Raw genomic sequence first — 12,275 nt, 5'->3', positions numbered from 1 at the left:
ACCTTAAGAGCGACCCCTAGGGCGACGCCAAGAAATACGCCTAGAGGGCGACATGTAAGACGACTTTGAGAATGACACCTAAAAACGACGTCTAGAATCATCCCCAGGACGACGTCAAGAACGACGTATAGGATGACTTCTAGGACGACCTCTTAGGACGACCTCATGCCGACGTCTAGAACGACAGGAAGAACGACGCCTAAAAACGACGACAAGGACTACGTCGAGAACGACGCCTAGATGACGACATCTAGGATGACCTCAAAGACAAAGCTTAGAAAACGACGTTTAGGACGACCTCAAAGGACCAGTTGACAACGTTAAGCATCAAAGCATAACGTTAGGCCTAGCGCTATTCCCGCGTATACCCGCGTCGCATTCCTTCACTCTGGGCCTCCACCACCCCCAATACCTGATCGCGGAAGACGAATAAAATTTCCTCCTCCTCCTCGCGTTCCATCACATTGTACAGCTGCGAGTACCGGTTGGCGACGTTATATCTCAATGCTTGACGTTAGGCCTGAAATTAGGCCAAACGTCAGGTCAGCGCATACCCGCGTCTTCCCTCCCGCTGCACTGCCAGCAGTTCGGTTGGCTCCTTAGCAAGCATGACTGCGTTGTTATGGACCCACATAATACGTCGTAGAAATGGGAATTTATGTGCCGTTTTGCTGCTAAAGACGGTTACAGACAACACCTGCTTCGTTCCATCGGGCATTTAATGCTTTTGTATTAATATAACTTAATTTAGCATCCCACTCCTAGTTCGGGCAACAGCTGTTTTTAAAAATGGAAGGGTCAAATTAAAAAATAAAAGAGGACTGCTTCAGTTTATATTGCCCGCTATAGAACTGCCCTAATTTCCATTTACTAAGGTCAGTCATGAGCGTTCTGATGACAGTACATGATTTAAGTTGCATAAACTGGGTTAGCACAAGAAAGGAAATAGCTAGAAAAGTGGTGAGCTGGGCTAGTTGGTCATTATCCATCATGTCTGGCTTACTCTTCTACATATTCCTCACGTTGTTTCGCTGACATAACCATGTATAAGAAAATAGTTGTATTGGATTTGTCGAATCTAAGGTGAATTTCATCGGATCTTAAGTGAAGTTTTTATTAGATTTCCTAACTGTGTATTAATTACTTTTGGAGATTTCAATTCCTCTGTCATAAACTCGTCGGCGCTGTCTGTTGCGGCGACCGAAACAGAAGCCCATACTTTCCTCCAGTCTTGTCGAGACTTCTCATTATCTCAACTTATTAACACTTCCTACGCGGCGCTCTAACGCTTCTGCAAATGTTCTTGATTCAATTCTTACCAATGATCCCGACATGTGTTCCGACATGGTTCCCCTAGACGGGCTTCCTGATCATAACGTTATTACCGGTCGCATTGTTCGTTGGCCTAACAAAAGTGCCTCCGATAAGCGCATCAGATGTTACAACTAAGCCGATTTTGATGGACTTAACTCCGACGTATCTCTTTTCTCAGAACAGTTCCTGTATGAATTTATGTGGCGGAATGTCGAAGAAGACTGGATCTTGTTTAAAGATAGCTTTACTAATCTAATTGATAAGTTTATTCTTATAATATCAATAAAGTGCAAAAACAGTGCACCTTGGTTTAGTCAGCAGCTTCGACGACCATACAACAACAAAAAAAATGCTTGTTCATGCTAGCAGACAAGAACAAGATATCGGTTTCTTGGCTCCACTCTAAAAAAATGTGACTGTGATTACCAGCCGCTTCTTATATCCACTCGCCGTCATTTTTTTTATCATAACTTGTCTTTAGAACTAAATAACCCTCAACGATTTTGGCGTGTAGTTAATCCAGGTAGTCACCCTGAAGTGTCCCTCATCGATAACAACGGCGTTTCAGTTCCACTGTCAGAGTGTGCTGATCTTCTTAAGAATCATTTTCATTGGTGTTTACTTGTGCCGACACTACTTCATCTCCCACTTTAAACAGGCTTAATAATATGTCAATGTCCGAAAGAGTCATTGAAGAGGCCGGCATTTTGTCTTTACTAAAAAAACTTAAATCATCATCTGCGTCTGATCACTCCGGTATAAATAAAAAGATACTTAAAAATACTGCGCAAGCATTTCTGGCATCTGGACAGCCATTTTCTCGCAGTCATTTTCTACAGGTCTAATTCCTCAAAGCCGGCGTATAGGTAAGGTAATTCCCATCTTCAAATCTGGTCATCGATCCTCCCCACTGAACAATCAACTATCTCACTAACCAACACTATTGGTAAACCTCTGGAGCACATCATACATTCTCAAGTCATGCGCTATTCAGAGGACCATAACATTATTTTCGAGTGTCTGCACGGTTTTTGCAGGGGTTACTCATGTGACACTCAACTTTTCGGTTTCGTCCTCGACTTACATGCATCTCTTGATGCTGGTTTACCTGTTGATGCGATTTTTCTCGACTTCTAGAAGCCTTTTGACCACGTTCCCCATCACAGACTTTTACTAAAATTAGCACAACTTAACATTCATTCTAATGCTCTCTGTGAATAAAAGACTTTCTCTCAAATAGACTTCAGTTCACTTCCTTTAACAACTCTAACTCCTCTTTGCCAAAGTGACATCTAGAGTTCCCCAACGTAGCGTGCTGGGTCTATTACTTTTTCTCATTCACATTAATGCCCTACCCAATTGCGTTTCATCTCATGACCGCCTTTTTGCTGACGAGTGTGTCATTTACCGTAACATCTCTTCTAACACCGATCGCCAAGCTCTACAATGAGACCTGGACAAGTTAACCACGTGGTGTTCTTCGTGGCTAATGACCCTCAACCACAACAAAACAAAACATATGTCGTTTACCAAATGCTCCTCTCAGACTCCAGTTTCTTACCTTCTGAATCGCAATACTGTCGGACTCACTTCTACCTATAAGTACCTGGGTGTCCACTTTCAGTCTGATTGGCCCTGGCACTACCACATTGATGTCACCCTTGCTCCCGCTAACCGTTTTTTTGGATTCAAAAAGCGCAATCTTAAACAAGCACTCGCTCATTTACGTAAACTTGCTTATTTTACTCTAATCCACCCCAAAAATAAATATGCTTCTGCCATATAGGATCTTGAGCAAGCCTACATTATAAGTACCATCGAGTTCCTGCAAAACCGTGCTGCGCGTTTCATTTCCTTTGACTACTCTCCATTTTTAGTGTCACCGTATTAAAAAATCAAGCTGAGTTGCATGGCCTGTCACGCCGCCGTAAACATGCCCGTCTGTCATTATTTCCAAAGCTCCATCACCATGCATCGCTCCACGACGATTTTTTTTAAACAACACCCATTATTTTTCGACGTCGCGTTCATTCATTCAAAGTAGCGCGCATCATATGCCACTAATCTAGTTACGCACAATCTTTCATGCCACGGACCATGCTCGACTGGAATAACCTACCGGCTCACTTTGCAACTAAACCAGATATGTTTAACCTTCAAGAGCTCGTGCGTAGATATACTAACACTTAAAGTACTTTTTTATTCCTCTTGCTCATATTGTCGTTGTATAGTTTTTGTGTTTTATCTGTGTGCTATATATTTGCTTGCCCCCTCCCCCCCCACCCCCCCCCCCCCCACACAAACAGTTCTACCCGCATGCAGAGGGCCTCTAGGGGCATTTTGAACAAACAAATAAATAAAATATTATATTTTAAATAGCAAAGCAATTTAGCTTGAGCAAAATATATCCGTGCATTTAGTTATTTACACTCAAATGCAATAGGTAGAAATTGCAAAAATTTTAAATAATGCGTCACACAAACGACAAATGCGTCTTCACAAGATAGCTTTAACAAACAATTATTTGCGAGAATGTGGAGAGGACTCCAAAAGTTAATGTTTTCTTCATCCGTTCTTGCGTCGTGTTTCATTGCTCGTGCAAACTACAAGAAAGATTTGTTGATCTTTCATAAAAGAAAGTCGTTGACACAAACGTGAGTGTTCGGTTCCATTCTTCGACGATTGTTTCATTGTTTCCTTGCCTCTTCTACAAGCTTGTTTTTTAATGCATTAAAGTGTGCTGAACCTGCACAGAATGCAAATATTTCAATGTGTTTATTTTTTTTTTAAATTTCACGTGCATTTATAACTTGCCCTGGTGCATGTTATACGGACATTTCAGCATTTACCTACAAAAAAAGTTAGACTTATTTTAGTTTAAGTACTGAACAGTTGGGAAACTGAATAACAAAAAAATATTTCTGTAGTGATGCGAAAGCTGACGTCATGTTCTTGATGGGTCTCAGCGTTCACGGTCCACTATATAAAGGTTTTGTTATAGACGCAGTTATGAGACTTCTCTCAGGGATGTTTGTGAAGACAGGCTCTCATAACATAGCCACAATGCGTGCACTGGCCATTGTCATAATCTCTCTACTCTTTCTCGAATGGTAAGAAAAGATATCGTGTGATTAACAAAGCAAGCATAGATATTCCTCTCGCGTTAAGGCTTCAAAATAGTATGCGTTTTTTTTTTTGTTTCATACCCGTCTATTGAGGTATACAATACAGCACCCTGTCTCACGTGATTACCATGGTTATTAGATTTTTTCTGAATTTTCATATATTAACCATTTTGACTCGCACAATGTACTGTTAAAATCTAATTGTTGAAAATATCCTAGACGATGGGGGCAATATTCGGGGTAACATATTCGGGGTACGCAATTTGAAAAAAAAAAACGCATAATCAATTTGTTCATATTTATATTTTCAAAAAGTTTATTGGCAAACTGTGTTCTACTCGATCGCAGGATTCGTTTACCTACATCAAAAGGAAAACCACTTGATCGCGACTCTTGCCACACTTATGCGTACTTCTTTTTATTTGAATGATTATTAAATATTTTTTTCTTTAATGCCACTGATCTGATACTCTCCGACTATATCATAAATAAAGCCCTTTAACTTTCTGTGAAAAAAGTTTATCAATACTATTTCATCCACTTCGCTTATCTTTTTGAAAATATATTTTAGGCCCGATGTGTTATGGGAACCTTTCTGACATTCAGACAACTTGGCCCTTCAAACCCCTTCTGCCTCTCAAACCACTTAAACACTTCATACCAGTGCAGGCCTGCAAACACCTTCAGGAGTTTTGAGCCTCTCAGGCCCCCAAAGCCTTTCAACTCTTTTGATGTGAAAGTGACCATTAACCACACACACAAAATGCAGTTGTTTTAAAAGCGATCGGCCGAGTTTATACTGTTTTCCATGCATCTTGAAACTCAGCAAACAAATAAGAGCCAGCGTGTACTAAACTCCGAGCGCATGCAGCTGCAGACAGAGGTGGTCAGAAGAAAGAGCTGCAACCAAGTTCCGTGTCGCCTAAAGTATATGTTGAAGTACTCACAATTTCGCTCCTTTAAGTCCTGAGATCTACGCTACATCAACTTCTAAATACAAGCAGGTGCACCCCACACACTCTGTCTCTTTCTCAGTAACACTTTCAGCGAAAATAACGATCGCGAAACCAGGATCAAAACTCTTTTTACGAAATCCCAAGCACTGTCACGGTGTCGTCCCTTGTGCCATCGCCATCGGCATCGCGTCCCTGGCGTCCTTTTCGCTCGCTTTTTGATCTTCTAAAGCCGGACGTACAAACATATAAAAGAAACACGGTTTTCAGAGGCCTTCTTCCTTGTCCGCACTGTGGGCTGCTTCAGAAGATTGACACCGAAAGCGGGACAGGAAGCATATCCTGAGTGGCCGGCCGCTGGGGTCGCAAATACAAAATGGCCAAGCGGCTTCCCCGACATACATCTTGAAGGGCCACGTGATATTTTGAAGAGACTCGTTCATGCTGTTTTTAGCCGTCACGGGCTCTCTCGAAAAATAGTTGCGATATAACCTCCAGGACTCTAAACTATATGACTTGCCTCTTTAACCACTCAAAAAATGTTTAAAGGGTAACTCAAGCCCCTTTGAAAACTTCGATGAAATCTCGGCTCTCTCAAAAATTGTTAAATGGTACATCAAGACCCTTCTGAAATCTCGGTGGGCCCCATAAACAGCTATTCAATAAGGGAGTGCTATTAATCATCAGATCTTGTTCCTTGCATTTTCAAGCTTAACCATAACAATTATTACTTTGTTGCACTCAAGCATTTTTCTTAATGTTATTAATTTTTTTAAAAATTTTGTCAGTTAATTAATGCACGATCAAGCTATGTCACACCGAATATGTGTGTTAATATGATTATTCACCCCTTCATCATAGGCAGGGTAAAAATAAGGTCGTTTTTCTTATAAAATCAATTCTTATTCCAAATTATTGAAAAGTATGAATGTTGTAGTCGTACCCTCGAGTACGAAGACTCATCGATCTTTTTTTCTGTTTCATTAACGTTGACCCTTTTATAAACACTTGAAACTATGCGGCACTAAAGTGGAGATCGCGGTATATTTAATAACATTAAAAAATCATGTCCCATCGTTGAGCTCGATATGTACAGAAATTAGCCTGGAAGAGATTCATACTAATTCAATCCGATAAAAGATTTCGCCGGCAATCATTCCCTTAATGTAATGGTAGACCTGCTCCTGAGAAACTACCTGCGCCTACTTCCTCCACAGGAACTAGTTTGGTCCTACCCTGGTGGAACAATAATACCCCCATTGCTCTAGTGGATCTAGAATAGCCCACTTGCCCCAGTGTGACAAGAATGCCGGCGTGCTCCATTGGAACTAGAATGCACAATTGTCTCAGAAGATCTAAAACAGCCAACTTGTTCCAGTGGAGCAAGAATGAACTTCTTGCTCTAGGGTAACTTGAATGGCCAACTTGGTTTAGTTGAACTAGAACGACACACCTGCGTAAGTTAAGTAGAGAAGGCGGTAAGACTAAGACAGAAGCAGCGCTCTCTCGATGAGGCGATCGAAAAAAAATTGCGTCTATTTTAACACACATTAATTGAAATTCTAACTCGTGCTCCTTGAAAAGATATGGATATCATGCAAAGTGGGTTTTTTTTTCGCACGCGCTTTGTGTTGTTTTCTTTACACTGTTGAGAGTCTTGCCATCATTCACCGCTGATTTTCGTTTGATTATTTTTTTATTTCTTCAGCTTCTACTATGCTGAGCCTGCGCCTGCGTGGCAGCCTCATGCAAAAAGACACAAATGTGAGAGAAAACACGTAAGTGAACAAATTATTCGTGACTTTCCAACACATTGATTTGTCGACATTGTGACTGTAAGAGACAACCTGGGGAAGCTGAAGAAACGCGAGTATAGATCTAACTTGACGCATTGATGGGGACGCTTTAGCACTCAAGCTTTTTGTACATTTTATTAATTTTTTGGTAGCAGTGCATAACTGCGGTTTTCCTCTCAATAGGATGAACTAAACCACAAAGAGTTTTGAAGAATATTTCAGTTAGGCCACAAATATAAAATACGTATTTTGTACAAAGATTGCCCGCAAAGGCGAGCTAGGGGTCTTCGAACAACAATCTAAGCTACGCTGGAGACGCATGAACAGACTTATATTGCTACCTAATAGTGGTGGTTTTGGTATGCGAATTCTCAATATGCAATAACATGGAGAGTGAGAGGTAGGTTGATTTTCTCGAGAGCTTCGTATTAATTTTTACGCCTAATATATCAAGCATTAATGGGAAATATTTACCGATCTGTATCCTTAAATGTTGATGCTTCATTGCCTAAGGAAGGGAGTAAGAATACAAACTTAATTATTTCATATGTAAAACAAAAAAAAATTGCCTCTCTATTATTAGCCGTGCTTGTACCTGTGTTTTCTGAGCCCATGCACTTTAAATTTTAGCCTACTTCAAAATGTGGTAAATATTGAATATGGTTTGGCCGAAGTGAAGGCCACGTTCTTAGCTCGAATTCTAGAGTTAAATTTAAGATGATGTGCGCGCGACTTCAAGTTCAATTTGAACCACCACTTCGGTGCTCTCTTTGGCCGCTGATGTCAGCCAAATGCATTAAATTGAAAATCCGGGCGTGTATTCTTACTTTTAACGAAAGTTTGCGTAAGGGGTTGTCTGTTACATGAATTTTATGATCACTATTTTACGGGTCTTACCGGACATTAGATAGAGAGAAAACCTTGTTCTTACTATCTTTAGGTTAGTTTATGAGATATTAATAGTTTCATAATTTATGCTAAAATTCAGTTATTAATGCAGCGGTGTTAGAAGCAAAGCTAGTTACTTTCATTGTAAAGAGCCAAGGGCTTTAAAATATTAATTTATCAATTATCTCGTATCTGTGGACATTTGTTAGTCAGCCTCACCCTATGTTTCGCCTTTGTACGGCAGTGTGCTAACGCGACTGCCGCTTCGATCAAATCAGAGGGCGGAGGGAAACACGTGGCAGCTTTCCGGAGGGCAAATTCACTTTCACAAAAAATGTGTCGAGTGGCTCGCTCTTACGTGCTGATAGGCTCACTGAGGCGGTAGTCTTCGCCCTTTGTCAAATTACGTCAAAGGGTACAGGGCGACGAAGGAAGCGTTTTTCAAATCCGTTTTTCACCAGTCTCCTACTTCGGCAAGTTGCAGTCGCGACCGTGTTTCTAGACTGGAAATCAATTTCGTTTCTACAGAACTATTTGAACTTCAATCCCCAGTATACATCACAGTTTTGAATTCCGGCTCTTGGAACTGGACCCTCGATGCTCGATATAAAAGATTTCGCTCTTTACAACTCCATCTCATCAATTTAATGTTTACTACACCAAGCTAAGAGAACATAAAACATTATCTTTCTTTTGGTAATGGACTCGTTTTTTTTTTTTTGTCGGGGTCTTGGAAATGATTATGTTGTGTCTAGTGGGCACACATCGACAAAGAGATGTTTATATATTACAACAAGAATTTTGTTAAATGTCGGCGACCCTCTTTATTCTGGCCTTTGAACTTGCGTTGCGGTGTGAATCCCGGATCGTCTTTTGCATATATTACGAATTACGTGAGATCGTTTTTTTTTTCTCTTTTTGGAAGTATTATTGAAACAAGCTTGTGACAGTACTCCTGCTTCCATCTCATTCTCCACGGTCCTTGGTGTTTGATTTATGTGGTTTTCTCGGCGAGAGAACTGTGTAATTTCAATAAATAGAGTGTTGTTTTTTTTTTATTCCACAGAGAAGTCTCACTTTCGTCAGCGTGACGAGAATAAGCCATGTGAAACTATAGTGCCGCAACATACTTACGGAATTGATACATAAAAACTCAGTTTCTTTTATTTTTGTGGTTTATATGCCTTATTTCATTTAAATGTCGGTAACACAATATACAATTCTCAAAACTGATGATGGGATAAAAAAAAACCTGCCGGAAGAAATGTGCCACCTATTCGACAAACACTTACTCAATTCCTTGATTTTAATTATCCGGTTCGGTTATTTTTCTTTTGATGCGGCCTTGAAGGAGACTTTTCTCTCTACTCTCCTCAATAGTTTGAACACTTGACGTTGGAGATTTCCTAAGGAAAGCCCGAGGACATAATATGAATTATATTACAAACTATCAGTCCAAACAGATATCACTCTCCAACTTTCAAACTCGGTAATTGAACCCCTATGTAAAGGTTAGGCTGGTTGAAAATTATTTATATGCTGGGTTACTTGGCTGGGCCGCTCGTGGTGGGTTAACCGTCATCTGGCCAAGCTGTTTAACGACCAAATTGTTCATACATCTGAATCATCATCAGGAGCCAGCATGGCTTTCATTTTATCTTTTTCATGGTACAGACACCATATTCATCTTCCCTTCTCTGTCAAGAGGCATGCAAAGGTGTAGCTAACCTGTGTCTATTCATCAACAAACCTCGCTTTGCACATTCTCATCTTTCGGCAAGAGGACGATGATTTAGTTTTGTTTAAAGATGAAGCAGCTGAAAGGAAATAAAACTGGTAATCAGAGGGCGCATATACAGCAGTTTCTCTTCGCAATGGCACAGATATTGAGGTTACAAATTTTAATCAAAATAACAGAAAACTCGCTCCATGTGAAGATTTGCTTGATGCGAACTTTGCCCCAAATATTGCACGAATTACGTCAAAATACTTAGTCGCATTACATTAAAATGGATCCGTCACAACATTACATGATAACGAAATTAAATCATACATTCGGCATTATATTTGTTTTGTTCGATTGACGCTGTAATATCAAATTTGCGACCTAGATTCCGTCGCCGTACTTGGTTAAACGTCAGAAAGCAGTAAGCTGAAATAAAGAACTCTACTCATTTGTCTCCCTTTCTTCTCGTCCAATTAGATATAACCGCTTGGACCTCATTATCGCTTCGGTCAGTCCGGTGTTGTTAGATTTCTAGGCCGGTCTTTAGAGTGAGCGATCAATTTTATGTGAACTTTTCCTCAAGTGCCTTAACTGAAACATTTCACAAATTGCTCCATGTGATTTTAAAGTACCTCTGTCCCCTAAAATCCCATTAAATGAACCATATGAGGTCGCCCTAGAGGAATTTAATTTTGCATTGTGTCTCGTCGGCACAACCTCAAAAACTACACCGATTAGGTAACGACAAGGTGCCCGTCATATAGGCATCATTTTAACTAACGTGATTATGTGTTGTCCTTATGGCGCGTTATCAATTGCAAGTCCCTACAGTCGTGCGACAGCTTTTCGTCACGAAAGCTACATCCAAATTTTTAAAAGCAACTACATCTAAGCAGTCAGTTTCAGACCGATTTCGCAGATTCGTCACAAAATCTTTGCGTGGGGGATCTAATCAACAGACCTCGAAGCGGTGTTTAGCGCCTCATTTTTGTTTAGATACGATATAGCGGCGGGAGACACATGTCCGTCTCGAAGCCTCAATTCGCTGTAGCGGCCATGAATAGAATCCCCTGAAGGTCTCCGCGGCTGTTCTGATCAGCGGCATTGATGAATAACGATTGCTCTATATCAAGCAACACCCCGATGCGAACGAGCACCCGAAAACGTACTGGGACTGGCGGAACATATGTGTCACCTTGGATTGCTCGAGTGTTTGCACGCCCGTAAGGCGACTTTTCTTACACCCTGCGCTTCCCGAAGCACCCAGGTTCATGTAGCGAGTGTTTCCCATATGGCAAAATGACGGATGTGGAGCTGTGCGAGAATGAAAATTGGAATGTAGTGAAACTCCAAATCAAGCTGTAGACGGACGGAATCGAAGGTCGCTCATGAGGGCTTATAAAAACCACTGGTCGATACCTACCCACCGATCGCCCGCAGTGTAAACGTCAGAGATTGCATATCGCATGTCGCTAACCTGTCGCGCGACTGCTTGAAGTCACAAGTGTCTACTCGCCTTTAACCTTCTTCTTCGCTTTACAGTTAAAGGGCACTATGCTCCATCACATGCATAATTCACAAACCAAGTTCAAAACTGAGCGCGTTGAAAGCAATGTATAGGAAAGGATACATATATTGTAATATTGAGACGCTATTGAACAAACTTGGTTAATCACACACCTGTCAAGACGTCTACTGCCATATAAAATCCAACAAATGTAATAAACTCGCAATAAAGAAACACAGAAATGACCGTTCAGATTACCTAAACATATATATATTGATAGATTAATTAAATGTTTTGAAGCTTTAGAAAACACCTTTATTAAAATGAAATTTTTTCCACATTACAGTGCGACGAACCTTCGACATGCGAGAGTCCATGTAACAAATGCAGCGACGGCCCTTGGGGTGACAGGTTCTGAAAAAGAAAGTGAGGCTGCGGAGGGGCCCGAATATAAGAGGGCTCGAATTAACTTTTGAGTACGTCTTGTTACACGAACCATATTCAAATAAAAATGAAACAAAACATACAAGTAGCATGCTTGACTAAATTAACAACTAACCTGTGTAGATTTGAACAGTTTTGTGAATAACTATGCCGAGCCTCAGGACACATACATGTCATATTTATTAAGCAACATGATATAAACTCTCTTTTGAATCAGGTCTGCCAAAGATGCAACACTCCTTTTCCCCCTGTAACTTACGCAAGGAGGAAAAAAGATAGATTTGTTTCGTTGTTAATACGTGGTTTTTGAACATAAATTTCTTTTTGTATCGCTTTCACCTAGCCATTACAATATCCAGTCAGGAACCGATCTCAATATACCAAATGCAAGGTTAACGATAAAGCAGCCCTTTTCTCACCACTGATTTAAGATCAGTTCCATCCGAACGTCTTCCTCGAGTCCACTCATGTTACTACCGCCGGGTGGAGAACACAACGTGCTCAGATATACAGCGGCGCCCT

This window comes from Ixodes scapularis, unplaced genomic scaffold (genome assembly GCF_016920785.2).
Source record: "Ixodes scapularis isolate PalLabHiFi unplaced genomic scaffold, ASM1692078v2 PGA_scaffold4__175_contigs__length_147842914, whole genome shotgun sequence".
Classification (NCBI taxonomy): domain Eukaryota; kingdom Metazoa; phylum Arthropoda; class Arachnida; order Ixodida; family Ixodidae; genus Ixodes; species Ixodes scapularis.
The sequence above is the reverse complement of the archived record's forward strand: the minus strand, read 5'-3'. Positions refer to the sequence as shown.